The sequence below is a fragment of the Melospiza melodia genome, unplaced genomic scaffold (assembly GCF_035770615.1).
Source record: "Melospiza melodia melodia isolate bMelMel2 unplaced genomic scaffold, bMelMel2.pri scaffold_47, whole genome shotgun sequence".
Lineage (NCBI taxonomy): Eukaryota > Metazoa > Chordata > Aves > Passeriformes > Passerellidae > Melospiza > Melospiza melodia.
This window is the reverse complement of record NW_026948793.1, coordinates 1381292-1407025: the sequence shown is the minus strand read 5'-3', so window position 1 is coordinate 1407025 and position 25734 is coordinate 1381292.

Below are 25734 nucleotides of genomic sequence, written 5' to 3'. Positions count from 1 at the left end.
GGATATTCTAATGGTTGATGTTTCGGCCGTTTGTGCAATGGTAGGTTTTGGGGACAGTGACATGAGAGATGAGAGAAAGAGGAAAAAGAAACATGCAGGTCATTGGGTTAGATAGCCTGTGGAATTTATGCCATTTATTGGAGACCAGAATCTCTGGAGCACATAATTCCTGCCTCTTTCTGAGATTTCATTGCTGGGTGAGGAGCTCAGCAGTGCTGAAAGCTGATGCCTGTCCTTTGTGATCCCTTTGGGATGGCAGTGGAAGTGCCCTGAGTGCACAATCAGAGGCAACTTCATGGCTACTCATGCCATGACAACAAAAATAATATGCAAGGAGGCTTCCTAGAATGACATTTAGTCCTTTGAAATATCTGCAGGCAGTGGTCTGGAAATGCTTTCTGAGCCTGATCCTTGGGATCAGCTGTGAGGGGCTGAGGGCTGGCCTGAGCCCGGTGCTGTGTCCCACTGGGAGCAGCCGCACATGCTCACGTACAGAGCAGGCACTGCCAGAGGCCCTGGAGATCTCACCTGCCCTGCAGCCACCTTTGTCAAGGTGCTGTAAACATCAGCTGGTGCTGACTTTCCTCTTGGACCCCGTGGTGTAGTCACTATGGGCAATTTCTTTCCTGAAGCCCGTGGGATTTCCCCCTGGCAGGTGTGATGGGGATGCTCGGGGAGTGTGGGGCTTTGGGGGCAGCTGCCCGGGTAGGGGCTGAGCTTGGGGCCCTGTTGGGCCCATGGCCCCCAGCAGCAGCAGCAGCAGCAGCAGCAGGGCCCAAAGCCCCGTGCCCCCTGCCCAGCACAGGCTGCCCTGTCCCTGCAGCTGTCAGCCGAGTGGGGCCCAGGGGCCAGTGGCCGCTGGCAGCAGCAGGAATGCGGGCAGAGTGAGGATGCCCTGGCTTGGCTTTTGTCTCTGGAACAATGCGGGCTCAGGGCAGTGCAGAGCAGGCTGGGAAGCAGAGCCCAGGGCCTTTGGAGGCTGCAAGGCTTAAAGATCAGCCCCTGCAGCAGCCCAGATGCAGGTGGCCCAGTTGCCAAGCCTGTGGTGACCTTGAGAGCATGCAGGTGGATTTTGCAGGGCTGTGGCCTGCTTGTGGGTCTGGGCACAGGAGTGCCTGTGGCTGCAGCAGGAAGGGTGGCTGAAGGTTTGCTGGCTGCTTTGGTGGCATGGCTGCAGGGGCCAGTGCTGTGAGAGCCCCCTGTGTGAGAGCTGGTGAGAGCTGAGCTCTTGGGGACAGCGCTGTGCCCCAGGCCAGGAAGAGCAGCAGTGCCCAGTGCCAGGAGTGGTGTCAGTGGGAGCCCCTGTGCACAGGGACCCCCAGCCCCGGGGTGGCCCTGCCAGCACCCCCAGGGACCTCCAGCCCCGGGAACGCAGAACAAGTGGAACCCACAAGTGTGCAAAGGCTGCCTTTGCCCAAAGGAATGGCCAAGAGAAGTCAGGTTTGAAAAAGAAACAGGATTTATTTGCCGAAGATCGGCAAATCTAGGATTTACAGAACATGTGTCATTATAACAATTGTTATAACGACAACAGCAACAATGTACAGAACATATTTACATGGGATCCGATGGGCTAACAATCTTCAAAACGTATTTACAGAAATCTTCTAATGTGGTCAACATATTTACAGGAACTTCTAAACATTCAAACGTATTTACAAAGGCATCGGATCTGTGCCATCTTGAGCATGAGCCCTGGAAGAAAGGAAGCAGCAGAGCTGGACTCAGCTGCCAGCACTGGGCGCAGCAGGGTTGGCAGCTGGGCCCCAGGGGCTGGGCCGGGGCTGGCAGGGCTGACGTGGCCCCGGGCAAGCACAGGGCAGGCCGGGGCTGGTGCTTGTGGCAGCACAATCCAGGCCCCCTGCGGGCACCGTGTCCCTGAGCGGGGCCATCCAGCCCAGCCCCAGCCTGGCGTCAGGGGACCCAGTGTGTGTGTGGGCAGGGCGTGGGAAGCATCTGCCTGTCTTACCTGTGGGGCTCCATCTTCATCCAAGGACCATGGGCTCCTCCTCGTTCTCATCGACTTCCATCTCTTCGGTGTCATCCTCCGCATCCACCTCCATCTCTTCGGTGTTGTCTTCCACTTCTACTTCCATGTCCTCAACAGTGGAGGACATGGAAGTAGAGGAGGAGTCCACCTCCATCATCTCTTCCTCATCCAGGCCCAGGTCCACTTCCATCTCCTCCACAGTGTCTCTGTCAATCTGCAAGAGGCAGCACAATCTCCCAGTGGGCTTCCTGTCCCACACCATCCATTCCCACATGGCTGCAGCCTGCCCAAGCCAGGTGTCCCCTGCCTGGCATGGCACTGTACCTCCATTGGCACAGCAGAGAACATCCTGCTGGGATCGGCGCTCCAGATCAGGCGGCAGGAAAAGCCCAGGCAGCAGACACAGCTCAGCGCTGAGGGTCAGAGCGCAGGGTGAGTGGCAAATGACCCTTGGCAGCCAGTGGAGTGTCTGCTGTGCTCGTTTCTGGGTCCTGGATGTTCCACCTGGAACCCTCTGTGAGCTGTGATGTCACTGACGTTTCATGGGCGCTGTGCAGTGGGAGATGGGGATGGCAGAATGATCAAATCCTTGAATGATTTGGCTTGGAAGGGACCCTCAAGATGATCTGGTTCCAAGATGAGCAATGTCTCAGGTTGCTGCGGCCCCTGTCCCACCTGGCCTTGGATGTTGCTGCGGATGGGGCATCCACAGCCTCTCTGCACTGGTCCCTGTGTCAGGGACAAGCACCCTGAGAGTAAAGAACTTCTTCCCATCATCAAATCTCCTCTACCTCTTGCAGTTTGATCCCATTCCCCCTTGTCCTGTCACTACAGTTCCTGACCAAGAGTCGTCTCCTAATTCCCTGGGTCAGGCTGTTCCTGCAGGGTCACACGTGTGGCTGGACCTGCAGACAGGACAGGGAAGCCAAGTTCCCAGTAAGAGAAAATGGGGAAAATAACACGTGAGACGAGAGAAGACGGAAAATGTAGAAAAATGCAAGGCATTGGTTGGGGTGGGCAACGGGATTCATGCCGTGTATTAGAGGCCACGTTCCCTCGTGCACTCAGTTTCTGTGTTCCCGCCTGCCCACAGCCAGCCTCTGTGAGGGACCTGCACTCCCAGAGCTGGGAGCACACTTGCTTAAACTGCTGGTGAACAAGGCGAGTGAGGGATCTTTGTGTGGAACTGCAAACACTGTGGATTGCCCTGAAGAGGGTCTAGGAAGGTGACAAATTGGGGCTGGGCACACAGATGGAAAATGAGAGAAAAATCAGGGTAGCATTGCAGTGAGCCAAGACCAAAACTGTAGAAGAGAGGGGAGAACCTTCCAGGGGGTGTACATATAAGGAAAACTCAACAGTTCAACTCAGTAATACGAAACAAACAAGTTGTATCATCCGGAGCCTGCAAATGCCCATGGGTGGCACCATTGCATTCAGAGCGGTGTCTCTCTTTTTCCTTGGTCACTTTGCCCTGAGGTATTACAGTTCCAGTGGTAGGCCCCTGGGCCCTCACAACTCCCCCCTTTTTGTTGTCTATAAGGAAGGTTTCTGCCCTAGAATTTTGGAGGCATTTAGCAAAATAGGACGAAATAACCAACACAATGAATACAATAAACAAAGTCCACACAAGAGTCTTAACTAAAGATGAAAGCCAGCCTTTCATCCCCCCTTTGTTTGGAAAGTCAAGTGAACCAGTCGTAGTTGCCTTCCATCTGGATCTTGTTTCCTTGATCTTTTAGGAGCTGGATGCCCTGGTATACTGACTCCCTATGTGAGAACAGGTAGAAAAAGCACATGCCTTCAAATGCCTGACAGGCATGGCCATGGACAAGAAATTGTGGCTTGTCTGTGGAAGCACCCCGCTGAAGGCATGTGGCTCAGTGAGGAGCATCCAGATTCCAGCTGCAGCGGCAACCAACGGCAGCATCCTCTGACTTTGGCAATTTAGTATCTGGAGGCGTTGGTGGCCAAAAATTAAACAGATAAAGTGATCAGGAGATGAAATTTAAGTTCTGGTGCCACTAAACTTTCTCTCCCGTAAGCCAAGGGTGTGAACACAGCTTATTAGAAGAATCATGGATCAATGCTAAAATATAATTTTTACAAATGTTAAGACATAGATCCTGGTTAGTGGTGTCTGAGCTACCTTGGTCTTGGTGTGTGTGGTCAGCGCTGCTTAGGAGATCTTCTTCTGTCCTTCTCCTTCTTCTTTTCCAGGCTGCTGCTGTCCCTCTTAGGCTTCCATTCTGTTCTTCTGGTGGTGGCTCTGGTGTTTGCCTCACCGTTCCCAGAAAGAGTTTTTATGTATTTTGCTGGGATCGATCTTAGGAGTATTGCTGTAAAGACAAGGGCATCTTCGCTTCCCCAAGTAATTAATGGAAAAGGGCACATTATTTGTTTAGATTCGGGGTCTTTGCTCAACACAGGTTGATGGTGTTTTAATTGGGCTGCAGTTGAATTAGTAAAATTCCTGATGACTGGGGGAGTTGTCTCCATAAATGGGTTGTTCAAAAAGTTGAATACGTAAAAGGCCTTGGCCAGTCTCTCAATGGAAGATAATATCTGGACTCCCCAGCTTAGTTGATCAAGGATCCTTTTGATGGCTCGGTGGGCTCTTTTGGCTAAGGACTGTCGTGTGCTGGAGTGTGGAATGCCTGTGACATGTTTTATACCCCAGTGGTCCGAAGCTTGTTGGAATCAGTGCGAGGTATAAGCAAGAGCATTATCAGTTTTAATTTCCTGTAGAACTGCTAAGGTGGAAAAAACTAAAAAGTCATGTTTTATAGCATCTTCTGATTTTTCAACAGCATGGGCAGAGGCAAAAACTGCACTGTAAAAGGTGTCGATTGAGACGTGGATGTACTTTAGTCTGCCAGAAGGGGCTTAGTGTGTGATGTCTGATTGCCAGATGTGGAGACTCTCTAGTCCTCTTGGACTGACTCTTGCTCTGAGAGAAGCAAGGCCATGTTCCTGACAATTTGGGCAGGTGGCTACAATGGATCTTGCTGGGTCTCCGGTAATTTTTAACATCCTGAGCAGCGCAGGAATGTTTTGATGGTAGAATTGGTGGCTGATCGTAATATGTGTAAAAACGATCTAAGGCGTATTGCAGTGGTTCAGATGTTTGAAGTAGGCAATTGAGGTGCTCTGGAGTGAGAACTAAGTAAATATTCACAAGGTCTATTCCTGCAAGGGAGCACAGACGCTCTCTACGTTTCCTGCAATAGTTCTGCAATAACTCTCTGTTGGGTTGTCATCGTTTTAGTAGGTTGGTGTGCTCTGAAAACGCATTCAATTTCAATGTGTGGATCTGAGAAAGTTGAATCCCACTGAAACAATAATGCATGGAATTTTGGACTTACACCAAGGATTGCCAGGGAGAAAGGAAAATTAGGGTGGTATCTGTGTGCCTGTTTAGTTTGAATCATCCAGGATACCTTTTGTACAGCTGCTTCTTCCTCTGGTGTCAGTGATCACGGGAATCGAGTCTTTCACTGCCTTTAAGAATCAGCAGGAACAGTGGCGTGAGATCTTTTGTCGTGGATCCCAGCAGTGAACGTACCCAACTGATGCTTCCACAGAGCATTTGGAGTTCTGGCAGAGTCTTTGGGTTGTCCTTGATGTGCAGTGTTTGTGGTGTGATGGTTCTCTCTGCAGGTTTTAGGCCGAGACACTTCCAAGGGACTGTCCTTTGAACTTAATCTGCTGCAATCTTAAAACCTTTCTCCTGTATCGCAGTGATGACATCTTGTACTGCAACATCCAGAATTATTTGAGCTTCTTCACAAACTAATGTATCGTCCATGTAATGAAAAATTATAGCATTAGGCTGTCTTTTCCAGCTGGGCAATAAAATTCGGTCTCCCAGGCATTGACAAGTAGTTGGGTTCTTCTTCATTCTTTGAGGCAATACGGTTCACTGGTACCTCTGTAAAAGGTGCTTGTCAATTTACGGATGGAAAAGGCGAACAAGAGGTTTTCATTGGGGTGCAAGGGGATGTCAAAAAAGCAGTCATTTAGATGTATAACAACCATCTGCCAAACTCGTGGTAACATGGAGGCTGAGGGCAGGCTGGTCAGAAGGGCACCCATGTCCTCAATGACCTCGTTGATTTTCCTGAGGTCCTGCAGTAGCTGCCTCTTGTCTTTGCCAGGCTTTTGTATGTCAGGGACAGGCGGATTGCAGGGGCTAGTAGATGGTAGATGTGGCCCACAGACAGCTGCTCCTGAACGGGGGACTTCAGGGCCTTTAACTTTCTGCCTGGGAGGGGCCACTGATCCACCCATATGGGGTCGTTGGTCTTCCAGGTTGACTGAAGGATGGCGCGCTGCTCAGTGGCCCCGTCTAGAAATCCTGAGGAGTTGATAGGATCTCTAGCCTTGTCCCTCATTGGGACAAGAGGTCTCTTCCTCAAAGTGTTATTGGTGCCTGGGTGACAAATGATCTTACTGTAGCAACTGTGCCCTCAGGACCTTCCATGCAGAGTGTACCTAGACTCCAGAAGCTGGTAGTGGCTCCCCTGCTAGCTAATATTTACCCCAGCAGCTGGAACCAGGGGCCATTCTTTTAGGGAATCAGAGCAGGAAATTATGGTGATGTCAACTCCTGTATCTAATAATCCTGAAAGACATCTCTTTCTCGCTTTAAATGACCAAGCACACTTTAGAACGGGTCTATTTCTGCATGTTTTATGTGCCCACATCGCCATTGGATCAACTGGTGTGCTGATCATGTCCCGTAGGAGGTTGGCTCTGGCTATAACTGTTCCTTTTGGAATAAAAAGGGGAAAGTCTAAGCATAGAGCCTGGAGAGTTATCTCCTGCAAAGACGTCAAGGCGAGTACCTCAGGTAGTAGAGTGAGTGTCTCCATCCCTTCCCTGGTGTTGGTTTAAATCAAAATGTCTCTGGCCTGTTCTTCAGGCCTGTATTTGCCTGTTGGAATATAGTGAACATAAATATCATGGATTGGAATTGAAAAGGCTCTTACCAGCTGCCTTTGGGTTCCAGGGCAGAGCTGTCTCCTGTCAAGTTTTCTGCAGCGATCGAGCTGTCCCGATGGATCTGAGAAGGTCGCTGTGCTGGTTCTCCGCGGTGTTGGGGAGAGTAGGGCGGAACGGCCTCGCGTTTGGTGTCATCATGCGGAGCCTTTCTGTGTCTGTGTGGGGTTTCCCGCAGGCCACCGGTTTTGCTGGTGTTGGAAAGCATGTGGACGAGGGGGACAGTGAGGACAGTGCCTGTGACAGCTAGAAGGTCCCCGGTAATAGGCTTTATTTTTACAATTGTGTTGAAAATGCTCCATCTCCCTACACTTAAAGCAAGGTCCTTTTTCATGTATATGTCAGGGAATAACTTGGAGGCTACTAGCACCTCTACTACACCTTGACTGGGAGCCTTAGCTTGGCTGGCGTGACAGTGTAGGGATGCCCTAAGTGTGCATGCCTCGACCATTTGTGCAATGGTAGGCTTTCTGTTGAGGGGTAGAGAAGGTAAAATGTCTTTACAGGTTTTATTAGCATTTGTTTCAGCAAGTTTAGTAAGGAGTACCTTGCTGGCTTTTGGATTTTCAACTTGTTTCTCTATTGCCTGTGGAAGGTGGTCAATAAATTTTAGAAAGTATTGCCCAGGTCCCTGCAGAATGTCTGTGAAATCTAGAGTAGGTGTTTCTCTATTGGGTGTCTGCATGAGAGCTGTCTTTGCAGCACTTTTATCTCTTCTAACAGAGCTCAGGGAAGGTCTATTGAATGAGTCTAAGTGAAATCTTCCTTACTGGCTAGATGGACTAATGTTATGTGTGCCCACCTGTCTTCCCTAGTATAGTCTTTTAATAATTGTTTTACTAGTTTTTTCCCCATTTCTTCCCACAGAATAATTTCAGTGGGAGAAAGTAGGATGTGCATAAAATGGAGCAGATCGTGAGGCACCATAACATGTGCAGTGAAGATGGCATTTAACAAATTATTAAAGTACGGTGAGCCCCTCCCATGGTCTTTCGCTGCTTTACAAAGATCTTTCATCTCCCCGTGTGTTACAGCTTCCCATCAGGTGTTAGCCCCCCTCTGGTACTGCACCGGTGCTTCTTGTATTTTAGCTACCAATTCCCAGTCCCCCTCTTCAGCTGCCAGCTTTTCCATCCTCTGCTAAGAAGCCTGAGGCTCATGCTGAAGGTGGGATGAACCTTCCCTCTCCTCTCCAGAAGAGGGAACTTGGTCACTGGCAGAGGAGCGGGGCCTTGGGGTGCCTGGCTAGGCCCGGTGTTGTGGGCCTTTGGTAGCCAAGATGGCGGCCTTCCGGTTACCACCCCTCACACTTCCAGCTCTGACAGTGTGGGATCCACAAGGGGCTGAGTTGGAGGGGGTAGGGCAGTGGGATTAGGCAAGGACGCGCTGGATCCCAATGCAGGGGTGGTACCTGATGCAGGGGTAGGACCCAAACAGGGGGAAGACCCGATGAGAGAGCCGGGGGTGGGAGGGAGTTTGACATTGACGACCCCTTCCAGAGGAGGGACTCCATTTTGTGAGCTATCTGAGGGGGATCCAGTGAGGAGAGGTACTGGAGAATGGGTTAGGGTAGAATCCAGGCCAGTGTGACCTGGGCAGGGGGTAGAGAAGGAGGGGAGATGGCAGACAGCAGCTGTCTTGTCTGTGCTTTACAGCAGTTTCTGTCTCTCATCCTATTGGTGTCAGATGGTTCAGGAATGAGGGGGGGTGGAACGCAAAGACTGGATTGAATATAAGAATTTTGAAGCCTTGAGAAAACTCCATAAATCATATGAAAAATTGGGTAAAATGTTGCGACGCTTATCACTCCCTGAGTTTTCTAAAAATAGAGACTTTTCCTAACTCAGTCCCAGAATGCTATAAAAGGAACAGAATACACAGAAATGTCTGGGAACTCCGTAAACAGCCAATGAACAAATGACTTCCAACTTTCCTTAGTAAAAGTCTTCCACTCTGAAAGGAGAGACTACCTAACTGGAACATATATGTCCCTCTCAGCTTTGGATAATTTGTTACTCAGAGCTGCCCCTAAAGTAAAGGGTGGCCCACCCACAGGACTAAAAAATTACCCAAGGATCCTGCACTGCAGCTGGCTGTCCCCCCATTCACTGCTCTGGTGGTGCTGGATGCAGATGTTTAAAAATGTCCCCTGAGCTTCAGCAGCTGAGCCGGCCCTGTTGCTGCTGCAGGGTGCCAACGCTGCATTCAGTAAGCCCTGATAAAACTGATAAAACATTGCATTGAAAGGGCTGCCTCATTTTACTTTAATTTGTCATTTTTGTCATGAGGTATTATAGTTCCAGTAATTGGCCCCTGGGCGTCCACAACCTTGCGTTCTCCGGAGATATCATTGTAGTGAGGAGCTCAGCAGTGCTGAAAACTGAGGCCTGTCCTTTGTGATCCCTTTGGGATGGCAGTGGAAGTGCCCTGAGTGCACATTCAGAGGCAACTTCATGGCTTCTCATGCCACGACACCAAAACTAAATGTGCAAGGTGGCTTCTTTTAATTACATTCAGTCTTTTGAAATATCTACAGGAAGTGGTCTGGAAATGCTTTCTGAGCCTGCTCCTTGGGATCTTCTGAGAGGGGCTGAGGGCTGGCCTGATCCCGGTGCTGTGTCCCACTGGGAGCAGCTCACAGGCTCACGTGCACAGCAGGCACTGCCAGAGGCCCTGGAGATCTCACCTGCCCTGCAGCCACCTTTGTCAAGGTGCTGTAAACATCAGCTGGTGCTGACTTTCCCCATGGACCCCGTGGTGTAGTCACTATGGGGAATTTCTTTCCTGAATCCCTTGGGATTTCCCCCTGGCAGGTGTGATGGGGATGCTCGGGGAGTGTGGGGCTTTGGGGGCAGCTGCCCGGGCAGGGGCTGAGCTCGGGGCCCTGTTGGGCCCATGACCCCCAGCAGCAGCAGCAGCAGCAGCAGCAGCCCCACGGCCCAAAGCCCCGTGCCCCCTGCCCAGCACAGGCTGCCCTGTCACCAGAGTGGGGCCCAGGGGCCAGTGGCCGCTGGCAGCAGCAGGAATGTGGGCAGGGTGAGGATGCCCTGGCCTGGCTTTTGTCTCTGGAACAATGCGGGCTCAGGGCAGTGCAGAGCAGGCTGGGAAGCAGAGCCCAGGGCCTTTGGAGGCTGCAAGGCTTAAAGATCAGCCCCTGCAGCAGCCCAGATGCAGGTGGCCCAGTTGCCAAGCCTGTGGTGACCTTGAGAGCATGCAGGTAGATTTTGCAGGGCTGTGGCCTGCTGGTGGCTCTGGGCCCAGGAGTGCCTGTGGCTGCAGCAGGAAGGGTGGCTGAAGGTTTGCTGGTTGCTTTGGTGGCATGGCTGCAGGGGCCAGTGCTGTGAGAGCCCCCTGTGTGAGAGCTGGTGAGAGCTGAGCTCTTGGGGACAGCGCTGTGCCCCAGGCCAGGAAGAGCAGCAGTGCCCAGTGCCAGGAGTGGTGTCAGTGGGAGCCCCTGTGCACAGGGACCCCCAGCCCCGGGGTGGCCGTGCCAGCACCCCCAGGGACCTCCAGCCCCAGGAACGCAGAACAAGTGGAACCCACAAGTGTGCAAAGGCTGCCTTTGCCCAAAGGAATGGCCAAGAGAAGTCAGGTTTGAAAAAGAAACAGGATTTATTTGCTGAAGATCGGCAAATCTAGGATTTACAGAACATTTTTCGCTATGACAATCGTTATAACTGTAACAACAACAATGTACAGAACATATTTACATGAGATCCGAGGGGCTAACAATCTTCGAAAAATATTTACAGAAAACTTGCAATGTAGAAAACGTATTTACAGAAATCTTCAAAACTTGCAAACGTATTTACAAACGCGTGGCATCTGTGCCATGATGTGCATGAGCCCTGGAAGAAAGGAAGCAGCAGAGCTGGACTCAGCTGCCAGCACTGGGCGCAGCAGGGTTGGCAGCTGGGCCCCAGGGGCTGGGCTGGGGCTGGCAGGGCTGGCCTGGCCCCAGGCAAGCACAGGGCAGGCCGGGGCTGGTGCTTGTGGCAGCACAATCCAGGCCCCCTGCGGGCACCGTGTCCCAGAGCGGGGCCATCCAGCCCAGCCCCAGCCTGGCGTCAGGGGACCCAGTGTGTGTGCGGGCAGGGCGTGGTAAGCATCTGCCTGTCTTACCTGTGGGGCACCATCTTCATCCAAGGACCATGGGCTCCTCCTCATCCTTCTCATCAACTTCCATGTCCTCGTTGACATCCTCCTCATCTACGTCCATCTGCTCGATGGTCTCCTCCTCGTCTACTTCCATGTCCTCAACAGTGGAGGACATGGAAGTAGAGGAGTAGTCCACCTCCATCATTTCTTCATCATCCAGCCCCTGGTCCACATCCATAGCCTCCACAGTGTCTCTGTCAATCTGCAAGGGGCAGCACAATCTCCCAGTGGGCTTCCTGTCCCACACCATCCATTCCCACATGGCTGCAGCCTGCCCAAGCCAGGTGCCCCCTGCCTGGCATGGCACTGTACCTCCACGGGCACAGCAGAGCACATCCTGCTGGGATTGGCGCTCCAGAGCCGGCGGCAGGGAAAGCCCAGGCAGCAGCAGCAGCTCAGCGCTGAGGGTCAGAGTGCAGAGTGAGTGGCAAATGACCCTTGGCAGCCAGTGGAGTGTCTGCTGTGCTCGTTTCTGGGTCCTGGATGTTCCACCTGGAACCCTCTGTGAGCTGTGATGTCACTGACGTTTCATGGGCGCTGTGCAGTGGGAGATGGGGATGGCAGAATGATCAAATCCTTGAATGATTTGGCTTGGAAGGGACCCTCAAGATGATCTGGTTCCAAGATGAGCAATGTCTCAGGTTGCTGCGGCCCCTGTCCCACCTGGCCTTGGATGTTGCTGCGGATGGGGCATCCACAGCCTCTCTGCGCTGGTCCCTGTGTCAGGGACAAGCACCCTGAGAGTAAAGAACTTCTTCCCATCATCAAATCTGATCCACTTCCTTCAGTTTGATCCCATTCCTCCGTGTCCTCTCACTGCATATCCTGACAAACAGTCCTCTGCCACTTCCCTGTGGGTCAGGCTGTTCCTGCGGGGTTATGCATGTATCTTAACTTGCATTCAGGAGAGAGAGAACCCACGTACCCAGTCAGAGAAAATGGGGAAAGTGGCTTGAGAAGTGACGAAGATAGAAAAAGTAGAGACATTCAAGCATTGGTTTGGGTTGCGAGGGCTGTGGGACTCATGCCTTTCATTAGAGGCCACGTTCCCTCGTGCACTCAGTTCTTGTGCTGCAGCCTGTCCACAGCCAGCCTGTGTGAGGGACCTGCACTAACAGAGCTGGGAGCAGGCTTGCTTAAACTGCTTGTTAATGAGGTGAGTGTGGGATTTTTTGTGGAACTCTAACCACTGTGGATTGCCATTAAGAGGGTCCAGGGAGGGAGACCAAAATGGGGCTGCGCACACAATATGGGGGTGAACAGTGCAGGATCATTACAGTAAGCCAGGACCAAATGGATACAAGAGAGTTGGAACATTCCAAGGGAGTACATATAAGGAATATGCAGCAGTTGAACTGGGTGATACGGACAAAACGTGCTGCGTCAACATGAGCCTGCAAATGCCCATGGGCGACATCATTGCATTCAGAGCGGTGTCTCTCTTTTACCTTGGTCACTTTGCCCTGAGGTATTACAGTTCCAATGGTAGGCCCCTGGGCCCTCACATCCCCCCCTTTTTGTTGTCTAGAAAGAAGGCTTCTGCCATAGAGTTTTGCAAGCATTTAGCAAAAAAGGATAATATAACCAACACAATGAATACAAAATCAAAGCCCACAAAACAGTCTGAACTAAAGATGAAAGCCAGCCTCGCATACCCCTGTGTTTGGAAACCCAGTGAACCAGTCGTTGTTTCCTTCTATCTGGATCTTGTTTCCTTGATCTTTTAGGAGCTGGATGCCCTGGTATACTGACTCCCTATGTGAGAACAGGTAGAAAAAGCACATGCCTTCAAATGCCTGACAGGCATGGCCATGGACAAGAAATTGTGGCTTGTCTGTGGAAGCACCCTGCTGAAGGCATGCGGCTCAGAGAGGAGCATCCAGATTCCTGCTGCAGCAGCAACCAATGGCAGCATCCTCTGACTTTGGCAATTTAGTATCTGGAGGCTTGGGTGTCCTAAAAGCAAACAGATAAAGTGAGTAGAAGATGAAACTTAAGTTGTGGTCCCACTAAACTTTCTCTTCTGTAAGCCAAGGGTGTGAACACAGCTTATTAGAAGAATCATGTATCAATGCTAAAATACAATTTTTACAAATGTTAAGACATAGATCCTGGTTAGTGGTGTCTGAGCTATCTTGGTCTTGGTGTGTGTGGTCAACGCTGCTTAGGAGATCTTCTTCTGTCCTTCTCCTTCTTCTTTTCCAGGCTGCTGCTGTCCCTCTTAGCTTCCATTCTGTTCTTCTGATGGTGGCTCTGGTGTTTGCCTCACCGATCCCAGAAAGAGTTTTTATGTATTTTGCTGGGATCGATCTTAGGAGTGTTGCTGTAAAGACAAGGGCATCTTCTCTTCCCCAAGTATTTAATGGGAAAGGGCCCATAAATTTGTTTAGATTCAGGGTCTTTGATCAACACAGGTTGCTGGTGTTTTAATTGGGCTGCAGCTGAATTAGTAAACTGCCTGATGACTGGGGGAGTTGTCTCCATAAATGGGTTGTTCAAAAAGTTGAATACATAAAAGGCCTTGGCCAGTCTCTCAATGGAAGATAATATCTGTAGTACCCCTCTCAGCTGATCAAGGATCCTTTTGATGGAACATTGGGCCCTCTCGGCTATGGACTTTCCTGTGGCGGAGTGTGGCATGCCTGTGACATGTTTTATACCCCAGTGGACAGAAACTTGTTTGAATCAGTGTGAGGTATATGCAGGAGCACTATCAGTTTTAATTTCCTGTGGAACTGTTAAGGTGGAAAAAACTAAAAAGTAATATTTTATAGCCTCTTTTGACTTTTCACCAGCGTGGGCAGAGGCAAAAATCCCAGTGGAAGAGGTGTCGATTGAGACGTGGATGTATTTTAGTCTGCCGAAAGGTGCCTAGTGTGTGATGTCTGATTGCCAGATGTGGAGACTCTCTAGTGCTCTTGGATTGACTGCAGCTCTGACAGAAGCAAGGCCATGTTCCTGACAATTTGGGCAGGTGGCTACAATGGATCTTGCCGGGTCTCGGGTAATTTTTAACATCCTGAGCAGCACAGAAATGGTTTGATGGTAGAATTGGTGGCTGATCTTTGCCTGTTTAAAGACTGTCTGAGGCTTATTACGGTGGTTCAGATGTTTGAAGTAGGCAATTGAGGTGCTCTGGAGTGAGAAGTAAGTATATATTCACAAGGTCTCTTCCTGCAAGGGAGCACTGATGTTTTCTAGCTTTCCTGATTAGTTGTGTAATAACTCTCTGTTGGGTTGTTATCATTTTAGTAGGTTGGTGTGCTCTGAAGACACATTCAATTTGTATTTGGGGATCTGAGATTGTTGAGTCCCCCTGAAACAATAATGTATGGAATTTTGGACTTACACCAAGGATTGCCAGGGAGAAAGGAAAATCAGGGTGGTGTCTGTGTGCCTGTTTAGTGGGCTTCCCTGTCCTCATTGTTGCACTCACTGTGTACTGTCACTGTAACCCTCTTCTACTTGCTCCACTTTGACGCCACATTGCTCACCGGGCCCTCACAGTGGTAGTTGCCGCTGTGGTGCTGCTGCAGAGGGGACCGGGACAGCTCGGTGCCATTGTGGAGCCCCTCCAGTTTTTTCCCCTCATGGTAAAATGACACCAAGATGACCGTGTTGTTCCGCCAGCCCTGTCAGCGCAGTGTCACCGTGTCCCCGTCCAGCAGTGTCCCTGCTGGCACCTGCAGCACCAGCCAGTCTAGGGAACAGAGGAGTCCTGTCATACCTGATGGCACCGGGACCCCCTCATTAGGTGCACCAGGGGTCCCCACTTCCAACAAAGGGTTCCCCCAGACTGGATGCTCTGGGATGTCCCCAGAGCAGGGGACAGGCTCTGGCCACACAGGAGGTAATCCATGGAGCTGAGCCCACCCAGAGCCCTTGGGGTCCCTGCAGGTGCCAGTCTGGAGACACCTGAAGCCCCCTCACCATCTAAGACTCTCACAGCAGGGCTACGCCTGGTGCTGGGTCTGTCACATTTGTACGTGCCACTCTCGGTGACAGTGAGGCGGTCAGGTCCCTCCTGCCACCAGCGCCCTCTGTTCTTGTACCGGGTGGTGGCACTGGCAGTCCCCGAGCCCTGGCAGGTCAGTGACACCCGGACCCACATCACCGCCGGCCTCCAGGGAGGCTCCACCAGGAGCTGGGTGGTCTGGGCACCTGTGGGTGACAGGGGACACCAGCCTGCCAGGGCCAGCGTGAGGCTGGGGACAGCAGGGTGGGGCCATGGCATCCCCAGAGGACTCACCAGTGAGGCTGAGGGTCTGGGCTGGAAGGAAGGACAGAGCTGGGTGGGGGTGGCCCTGCAGGGAAAACAGCACAGGGGCAAGGGGTGTGGGGACTGTCCCCAAACTGTCCCTGTGGGGACAGCAGTTCTTGTGGGAAAATGTGTCTGGGTGGTCCCCAAAAGATTTGGCAAGGCAGGGGGACATGTCTGTGTCACAGCCACCCGTGCACCACATCCCTGTTGCACAGACACCTTGGGAACAGGGACACTGAGGCCACTTCGGGCTGAGGCAGAATATGGGGACACCGTGGACATCTCGGGGAAGAGATGCTGGTCCAGGTCACCCCCACCAGCTCATGATCCCATCCCCATTAGCCCATCCCCATGGCCACATCCTCACCATTCTTGTCCCCTTCTGTCCATTCATCCCAGTTCCCTTGTCCCTATGCCCAGAGCTACCTCAGCCCAAAGGTGCCAGTCCCCACATTCCTGTCCCCACATCCCCATCCCCACATTCCTGCCCCCCTGTTCCTGTCCCCAAAGCCACCCTACATCCCCAGTCCCACCAAGGTCCACTGTGGGTAACATGGCTCTGCTGGCATTGGGGACCTCAGGGGACCCTGCAGCCCCCCTGTGCCCCCTGTCCTCCCCATCCCTGGGGTGTCAGGCCTGTGCCTGGGGCACTCACCCCACTATTGCAGCAACTTGATGAGGGTTTCTCAGGGTGAGAGAGATGGAAGAGAATCTTGGTTCATGATCAGAAGGCTGGATTTATTGACATATGAAATATAATACATTATGACTATACTAAAAAGAATAGAGAGAAAAGTTGCAGAAGCTGCTAAGCTAAGAATAGAATAGAATCCAAAAACAAGAGAGTTCTCTGTGACTCTGTTCCAGAGAGCTTGCCCTGTGATTGGCCCTTAATTGTACACATGGAACATGAGCCAATCTCAGGTGCACCTATTGCATTTCACAGCAGCTGATAATTATTGTTTGCATTCTCTTTCTGGGGCCTCAGCTTCCCAGAAGATGAAAAAATCCCAAAGAAAGGATTTCTATGAAAAAATGTCTGTGACACCCCACAGGAGCAGCGCCACCTTCCCGGCCATCCCAGTGTCCCCAGCCATGTGCACTGGCTGTCACTCGCTGCTGTGGCCACCGCTGCCCTGGCTGGCGGCTCTTCGGACGAAGGAGAAAGAAGCGAGGTCACGTCCATCCCCTTGGTGGGGGCACGGTGGCCACAAGCTGGGCACAGGCTGGGGACAAGACTGTATGGCACATGGTGGGAAATGGGGTTCTCATGAGTGGGGAGCTCAGGGGGTTTAGGGACCTGAGGATGGGTGTCCAGGGGAATGGGGGATCCCAGGGAGGGGGTCCCTGGGAATGGGGGTCCTGAAGATGGGGAAATCACTGAAGATTGAGGTGCCATGGGAATGGAGGTTCCTTTTGATGTTTCTTTACTTGCTACTTCTCAATATGTTCTTCTCATACAGATCAGATACCCCACCAGTACATTAAATCAACATTAGCTATTTCAAGAAATTATCTGAGTTATTCTCATCATTGTCACTTAGTTACACAAATAAAGGCATTAGCTACTTCTGCAACAGTTAATGTTATAACACACAGCACATTGTCTCTATCTTGATCTTTTGTGAGAGCCTAAACTATAACATAATATTCACACTGAAATATATATTCTACACAGGGATTAGGGTAAAAAGGTGAAAAATAGTAGTGTATCAAAAGCAGTTAAAAATAGATTACAAACTGTATTATGTCAAAATAATTGGGGGAAACCAATATACTGAAAGCCAATGACTACATAGTTATTCATAATGGGGAGAAGGTGTATGGAAGGCTTTATTAGACTTCTTATCTGCTCTGATTTTGACAGCAATAAATTCAATTCATATCTCTAATTCCGAGGCAGTTTTACCAGTGACAGGATTTGATGAGTGATCTCTCCTGGTCCTTGTCTCAACCCAGGAACCCTTTGCTCAATTTTCTCTCCCATCCAGGTGCGGAGGGCAGGGAGAGAGCGGCTGTGGTGGGTGCGGGGCATCCGGCCACTGTCCATGCACGGCAAGGCAGGGAGGAGGAGGAGGAGGGTCCAGGTCAGGCTGTTGAGCAGATTGCTGTGGGATTTGCAGTAATGCTGGAGCTCTCTCAGTCCCTTGGGCACAGGGACAAAATTATATATTGCTGCATTTCCAGACTGGTTTCCCCACAGCTGCCCCTGCAGGGTGGGTTTCTAGCCTGCCCTGCTCTGAATACCATTAAAGGCCCTCACAGAGCCACTGCTTGGACTCCCTTTGGGGTTTGTGCTTCTTGCAGGGCTGAGAAAACCACAGGCAGGCCTTTTTCCACCCACAGAATTCTCACCTCGGCAGCAGCTCTAGAGCTGCCAGAATCAAAGCCAAGGGGGCAGGGGGACCCTCAGGTGCTGGCTGCCACCTGGGGCTGGCCAGAGCAGGGCTGGGCAATGGCCATCCCTGTGCAGTGGGGCTGGGCCATGGCTGGGCCCCACCCTTGGATGGCCACTGGCTTCAAGGAGCAGGAGTTTGGGAGCTGCTTCCTGGCCAGGGCTCCATTCCCCAGCTGCTCTCGCTGGCTCAGATCCTGCAGGGGACGAGCAAGAATGGAGAAGTCTGGAGCCCCCCGGAGCTGCCATGCTCCAGGACAGGACCCTCTTGTCCAGCATGTGTCCCCCCTGGGACAGGATCCCCCCAGGACAGGAGACCCCTGGATGTGCCCCACCATGAGAGAGCCCACTCCCCCCTTCCCCCCCCCCCCCCCCCCCCCAGTGACACTCAGCACAAACGGCCTCTTCCTTCTGTGCAGGAGAGAGAAAGTGAAAATGTTGGGGAGGCACAGCCGTACACCCCCATCTCCCACAGCCTCCTCAGCCCTCCCTGCAGACCCCTCACCCCTGCTTCCCCCACCCTGGGCTTCCCCCAACCCTTTCCTTTCTCAGATGTCCCTCAGGATCATCAAGACACAAACTGGGGGGTTGTGAAATTGAGGGGTAAAATGATGGAAATGGAAAAAAAGAGAGGGAAAAGTCCTTGGGGGCTGAGGAGCACAGATCCAGAGAGGGGGCTGTGATGGGCCCTGGGTCACCCCAAAATCTGAGGCACCCAGGGAAGGAGCTGTGAACCACAGGTCCTCCCAGCCACTGCTTATCTCTGGCACCCCCATTCCCCAGGGAAGCCAGCCATAGCACCCCCATTCCTTCAGCCCCCTGTCCCTGGAAGCCCCATCCCAGTACTCACATTCCTCAGGATTTCCTTGGCCCAGGAACCCCATTCCCAAGGAACCCTCTCCTGTTGCAGTTCCTGTTTTAGCTATCCCAGTTCCTCCCTCAGGTGTGCCAACAACCTCTTCCTTCCCCTCCCCCTTGCCCCCTTGCTAAGTGCTGTCTGTCAATCTTAACATTCCAGCTAGAGCATTGTCTGATTGGCAAACTTCAAAAGATGCCCCTCAGCCCTGGGGACATTGGGCTATCCAGGTGTCACTTTTCTCCTGAGACTTCCCCCCTCCTACCTCCTTGGTGGCATACCTACCCCTTCCGTCCCCCTCTCCCGGGCTTAAAAGACAGGGGCGACCACAGGGTTCTGGGTTCTGTTGGAGCTGTTGAAACATTCAGAGGTCTGTGACCTAGAAATAAAGCTCTGCATGAAAACCCTCCAGCAGGACCCATCTCCTTTTTCCTTCACCATTGCCTAAAGCCTTTCCACCAGAGGTAAAACTGAGTTCCTGCTTTCCTGGACTTGTCCCAAGCGCCAGCTGCAATACCCAGCTAGCCGGGGGTGTCTCTGGTGTGAGACCACCACAGCTGCTGCCTTTGGTCCAGCAGCAAGGCCAGACAAGCCCATGCACGTTTCATCCAGCAATATTGGCTCCCCCATTCATTCCATCCCCAAAAATCCCCCTTCCCACGCTACCTTGAAATTCCCAGGACCCCCTATTCCACCAGCACATTCCTCCCATGAGTCTGGAGACCAGGTTCTTCTGGGACTCTCATATCTGAGTCCCCCCAGCCCTGGGGACCCCCATTCCCCTTGCACCCCAATCTCTGGTGACTTCCCCTCCTCAGGACCCCCATTCCCCTGGGCACCCATCCCTGAGATCCCCTCAACCCTCCACTCCTGAGAACTCCATCTCCCACCTTTTGCCACCCAGTTTTGTTTCCAGACTGTCTCCATCCTGCCCACAGCCTGTCCCCAGCTTGTGGCCACACTGCCTCCAACCCGAGCCACGAACACGTGAGGATGAGACGTGACCTCCCTTCTTTCTCCTTCACCCTTAGAGCTGCCAGCCAGGGGAGCGGTGGCCACAGCACTGAGTGACAGCCAGTGCACATGGCTGGGGACACCGGGATGGCCGGGAAGGTGATGCTGCTCCTGTGGGGTGAGTGCACTGGGCACGGGCCTGACACCCCAGGGATGGGCCCTGGTGAGGCAGAGACTTGTGGGGAGGGGGCACAGGGGTGCTTCAGGGTGCCCTGAAGTGCCCAATAGCACCAGAGTCAGTGCAGGTGGTGACCGGGGCCATGGGGTGGCCGTGGGGACAGGACAGCGGGTATGGAACTGTAGGGACAGGAATGTGGAGAGAGGCATCCTGGGGCTGGGGCAGCTGTGGGCAGAGGGACAGGGACACAGGGATGCAGGGACAAGGACAACAGCCCCTGTCACCTTCACCTGGCTGTGGAATGGCTAGAAGGTGGCCCATGGTCCCTTTCTGGAGCTCAGGGCTGTGGCTGTGGGACATTGGGGCACCTACCAGTGCATGGACATCAACCAGCTGGATGGGCACTGTGTGTCCTCAGAGCTGGCACTAGAGGTGACACTGCATGGTCGCAGGGATACAGGTGGGGTCACAAAGGACCCCTTATGGGCTGCAGCAGCCCCGGGATTCTGGGTGACCCTGATGTGTCCCTCTCTGTCCCCAGCAGTGGCAACAGGGGTCATTGGGTCACTTCCATTCCTGGTCCTCCTCGTGGGTGTCACTGGGGGCTGGCACAGGTGTCACTGCCTGGGTGGGTGACAATGGATATGGATGGGTGACAATGGATATGGATGGGGATCCTCTGGTCAAAGGGAGGTCCCCAGGTAGGGGGCAGACAAAGGGACAGCAACAAGTGACTTTGGCTGGGGATTCCAGAGGATCTTCAGGTGCTCCTGTATCATTCCAGGAGGGTCTTGAGGAATATTATGATGGGACTCGGAGCTCCTGGTTGGGCTCGGGAGGTATTGGAGGGTCGTGCAGAGATTTTGAGAGGGCTTTGGGAATCCTGGGACAGTTTACGGGGTGCCCCTCCCTGTATGGGGAAGCTTGGGTTTCTGGCGGTTCAGCAGTAAAAGGGGGGTTGGTGGTACCAGGATGATTCAGGGGTTCTGTGGGGCTTCAGGGTGCTCAGGAGTGCTGGGGACATTCAAAGGTCCAGTGGGGGTTCAGGAGTCCCAGGGAGGTTTGGAGGTCCTGAGGACCCCCAGGGGTTCAAGGGCTCTGGGGACTCCATTGTCACCTTCTCCAGCCTTTCCCTTGCAGCTGCCAGGAAGCCCCAGGAGAAGTGAGTGAGACACTCCAGCCAGGACCCTTTTTTCTCCCTCTAGAGATTCCTTTCGACACCCCCTTTTCCCCACAGCCCCCCCCAAACCGCTTTGGAGGAGGGGAGGTGCTGGACACCAAAGATGTGATCACCAAGAGGGCAGGAAGTGAGTATGGGGGACAGGGACAGCAAGGAGAGAACAAAACCAACAGCAACAGAATTCAGAATCCAAAGGGTCAGAAAAGGAACAATTTCCAGGGAATGCCCCTTACAAGAGACCCTCATGGTCAGAGCGTGAATCCAGTGGAGAGTGGACACAGACAGGGACTGTAGGGGCTGGAACCAAGTGCCAGCACCACTGAGAGAGGCTGTGCAGGACCTCCAGGACAAGCTGGAGTCTGAGGCAAACAAGTGGTGTCCCCATGGACATTGCCAAAGCCTTTGTCACCATTCCTTTGGCAGAGGGCAGGACACAGCTTGCCTTGACCTGGAGAGGTGTCCAGAGCTGCTGGAACTGACTGGAAACTCAGCCCCACCCTGTGCCATGGCCTTATCCTGACTGCCCTGGAAAAAGGGGAGACTCTGGAACCCCCACAGGACCTTTGTGACATCCTCGTGTGGGGAACACAGCAGAGGAAGGGTTTGGGACAGGGGACAAGAGAATCCAGAGCCTCCTGAAGGCTGCTTTGGCCATCAGAGCAAGGAAGGTCCAGGGCTCTGCCAGGTTCCTCTGGTGGAGGAAATGTCCTGGGGGAAATGTCCAAGGCTTGTTCCCTTTTGGTGGCTTTCCCTGGAAATCTTTCCTTTTGTGACCCTTTGGATTCTGAATTTTGCGAACTGAGAAGGATTGGTTCAACAACCTGACTGGGACCCTCTTTCTTCCTGAGCTGAACAGGGCAGAGCTGAAGAAACAAAAACCATTTCTCCTGGTTTAATCAAAAAGCTGAGTTTAGGTCCTGTAAGAGGGACAAGGGTCCTGTGCCCCCTGGCACTGGGGGAGGGAATGGGGAGCCCCTGGGGCTACTGGGAGCACGGGGAGCACTGGAACGGGGAGCTCTGGGCAGCCTCACATGGGAGCCCCCACTTGTGGCCACCCCCTGGGCACAGTGGGCACCCATGGGAGCTGGGGTGGGGGGGACACACAGGGGGTGCTCTTGGATAGGGACCTCAGTGCCCCCACTGTCCCCAGTGTCACAGCATGTACTCGCAGATGTCACTAGGGTCCCACTGTCATCCGTGGGATCCCGGCACCTCCGAGCAGGTCACCTGGGGGATGAGGCACAGGGGGGCCCTGTGAGAGACACTGGTTGTGGGGAACTGGGTGGGGTGACACCCGTGGGTGATATGTCCCTGTCACTCCCCGTACTCACCCTCTGCCCACTCGATGCCCACAATGTGGGAGTCCAGCACTGCCCCCTCCTCTGCGGGGTGTTCTGTGGGGATAAGGGGGGTCTGGGTGGTGTCTGAGGAGGGGGAAAGGGGAGTCCCAGCCTCAGCCCCCAACTCACCTGTCCTGGGGCTTCCTAGTGGCTGCAAGGGAAAGGGGAGGGGGTGACCGAGGGGACCCCAGGAGCCCTGAACCTTCCTGGGACCACAGCAGCACCAACCACCCATGGGATCCCCAAATCCCCACTGCAGCCCCGATTCCCAATGGATCCAAGATTCCCCAGGACACTCTGAGCACCCCTGAACTCCCCAGAACTTCTGGACCACAGCAGGGTCCCCAAACACCCCAGTGTCCCTGACCCCATGAGCCCCAAGAACCCCAAGCCCAGCAGGGACGGGCACACCAAAACTTGCCCAGGACCCCAAAAATATTCCCAAACATCCCTGCACAATCTTCCAGCAGCTCCCCAAACCCTCCAGGAGCTCAAAAGGCACCACATGGTTCCTCAAAGCCCAACTGGGGACAGCCCTGGAGCCCATCCAAGACTTTCCAAATTCCCCCCAAACTCCCCCAGGATCCCCAGCTGAGGTCACTGAGGGCTCAGTGTCCCCCAGCTCAGGTGCCCTCCGTGCTGCTGATCTCTGCCCCCACTCTGGGGGATTCCCCTCACTCCAGGACCCCCATCCCCCCATTGTCACCCACCCCAGCGGTGCCACCAGTGACAGCCCCCAATGACAGCCAGGAGTAGGAGCAGGAACAGGAGGGTCCTGCCGACATTCATAGCCACTGCTGGGGACAGAGGGGGACATATTGGGGTCACCCTGAACTACAGGCGTCCTGAACTTCCCAGCAACCCTGTGTGGCCTCACCTGTGAGGCAGGGTGAGCCAGGTGTCACCTCTAGGGACAGCTCAGGGCTGAGTGCCCGGAACACGTGGTGCCTGTCCTGTCCCAGTTGGTTGGTGGCCATGCACTAGTATCTGCCCGAATCTGCCCGAATGTCCCACATGGATTACCCTGAGCTCCAGGAGGGATCCCTGGGCCACCTCCTGCCCATTGTGCAGCCAGGTGAAGGTGACAGGGACTGGGCCCACCTGCACTTTGCACCGCAGGGTCATGGGGTCACATGCATGCACCTGGTGTGCCAGGGGACCAGGGGTGATGGTGGCATTGGCCACGGGCACTGTGGGGACAGAAACAGGGCTGGCACTGGGCAAGGTGGGATGGGGATGTCATGGGTAGGGTCATCCCCAGCCCGAGGGTCCCACTCACTCAGGACAGTGACATTCAGGAGGTCACTCTCAGACACGCTGTCCTCATCGCTGACCCGGCACCGGTACTGGCCGCTGTCATTGTCCCCAATGTGGCACAGCTCCAGGTGGGGGCTGGTGCCCAGCGGTGCCCCTGAGCCCTCCTGGTGCCAGGAGAAGGACAGGGGTTTCCTCCACTCTGGAATCCTCTGGGATGTCCCCAGAGCAGGGGACAGGCTCTGGTCACACAGGAAGTGACCCATGGAGCGGAGCCCACCCAGAGCCTTCAGAGTCCCCGTGGGTGCCAGGCTTACGTTGGCACCCAAACCCCCCTTACGTTGTAAGACTATCATGAGGGGGCTGCGTCCGGTGCCAGGTCTGTCACACCAGTAGGTGCCACTCTCGGTGACAGTGAAGCGTTCCTGTCTCTCCTGCCACAAGCGCCGCCTGTCCTTGTACCAGGTGGTGGCACCGAAGGTCCCCGAGCCCTGGCAGGTCAGTGTCACCTGGTCCCACAGCACCGGTGGTGTCCAGGAGGGCTCCACCAGGATCTGGGTGGTCAGGGCACCGGTGGGTGACCGGGGACACCAGCCTACCAGGGCCACCAGGGAGCTGGGGACAGCGGGGTGGGGCCATGGCATCCCCTGAGGACTCACCAGCGAGGCCAAGGGTCTGGGCTGGAAGGGAGAAGGGACAAGGTTGGGTGAGGGTGCCACTGCAGGAACAGTAGCACGGGGGCATGGAGTGTGGGGCTGTTCCCGAAAGGTCTCACTGGGGGCAATGGTGTGGCACAGATGTCTTGAGGACAGGGACACAACAGCCAACCCTTGCTCAGGCATGGAGACGCTGTACTGGCACAGGTCACCCCTGCCAGCCCCACAGCCCCATCCCCATGGCCTTGTGCCCATGGTCCATTTCCGATGGCACCTGTCCCCATGGCCCATCCACATGGTGTTTGTCCGGTTGTCCCTGTCCCTGGATTCCTGTGTTCCTGTCCTGGTCCCCACAGCTGCCCCAGCCCCAAGGTTCCTTCTGCCACATCCTTGTCCCCCGCCATCTTCATCCCCCTGTCCCCTCATACCTGTCTCCTGTTTCTGTCCCAAAAGCTACCCCACAACTCTGGTCACACTTTGCTCCATGCCCTGCTGGCTTTGGGGACCTCAGGGAACCCCACAGCCCCCTTTTCCCCCTCCTCTCCCCATCCCCGGGATGTCAGGCCCATGCCCAGGGCACACACCCCACAGGAGCAGCGCCACCTTTCCGGCCATCCCGGTGTCCCCAGCCATGTGGACTGGCTGTCACTCACTGCCAGGGGTGGCTGTCCCCTGGGTGGTGGCTCTTTGGCAAAAGAAAGGAAAGGAAGCGAGGTCAGGTCTCATCCTCATGCATAGGTGGCACCTGGTGGAGGCAGCGTGGCCACAAGCTGGGAACAGGCTGTGGGCATGGCGGGGACAAGGCTGGATGGGACACAGTGGGACATGAGATTGCCAGAAGTGAGGGGCTCAGGGGGTTTGGGGATGTGGGGATGGGTGTCCAGGGGAATGGGGGATCCCAGGGATGGGGCCCGTGGGAATGAGGGTGCTGAGGAGGGGAAGTCACTGGGAATGGGGGTCCCCACGGCTGAGGGGATTCAGGGATGGGAGTGCCAGAGGAACATGAGTTCCAGGCATTTGGGGTCATGGGATGGGGATGCTGGGGGAATGGGGGATCCTGTGGGAATGGGGTTCCTGCGAAAATCATGGTCCTGTGGGAAGGGAATGTTAGGGATGGAATGAACTGGAGAGGGTTCCTTGGGAATGAGGGGTCCTGGGCCATGGAGATCCTGGGGAATGTGAGTACTGGGATACAGGTTCCAGAGAGGGGGAGACATAAGAAATGGGGTACCCATGATTTGAATTCCAGGGGAATGGAGGTGCCAGGGATGGGCAGTGGCTGGATGGGCCCACAGGTTCCAGCTTTTTCCCTGGGTGCCTCAGATATTTGGGTGACCCAGGGCCCAGCACAGCCCCCACAAGGGGCTGGCAGCCTGGGTATCACCCCAGACATATTCTGAGGGGCTCTGGGTCTGTGGAGCTGCTGCAGAGGTGAGAATTCTGTGGAGAAAAAATGTCTGCCTCGGATTTGCTCAGCCCTGCAAGAAGCACAAACCCCAAGGGGAGCCCAA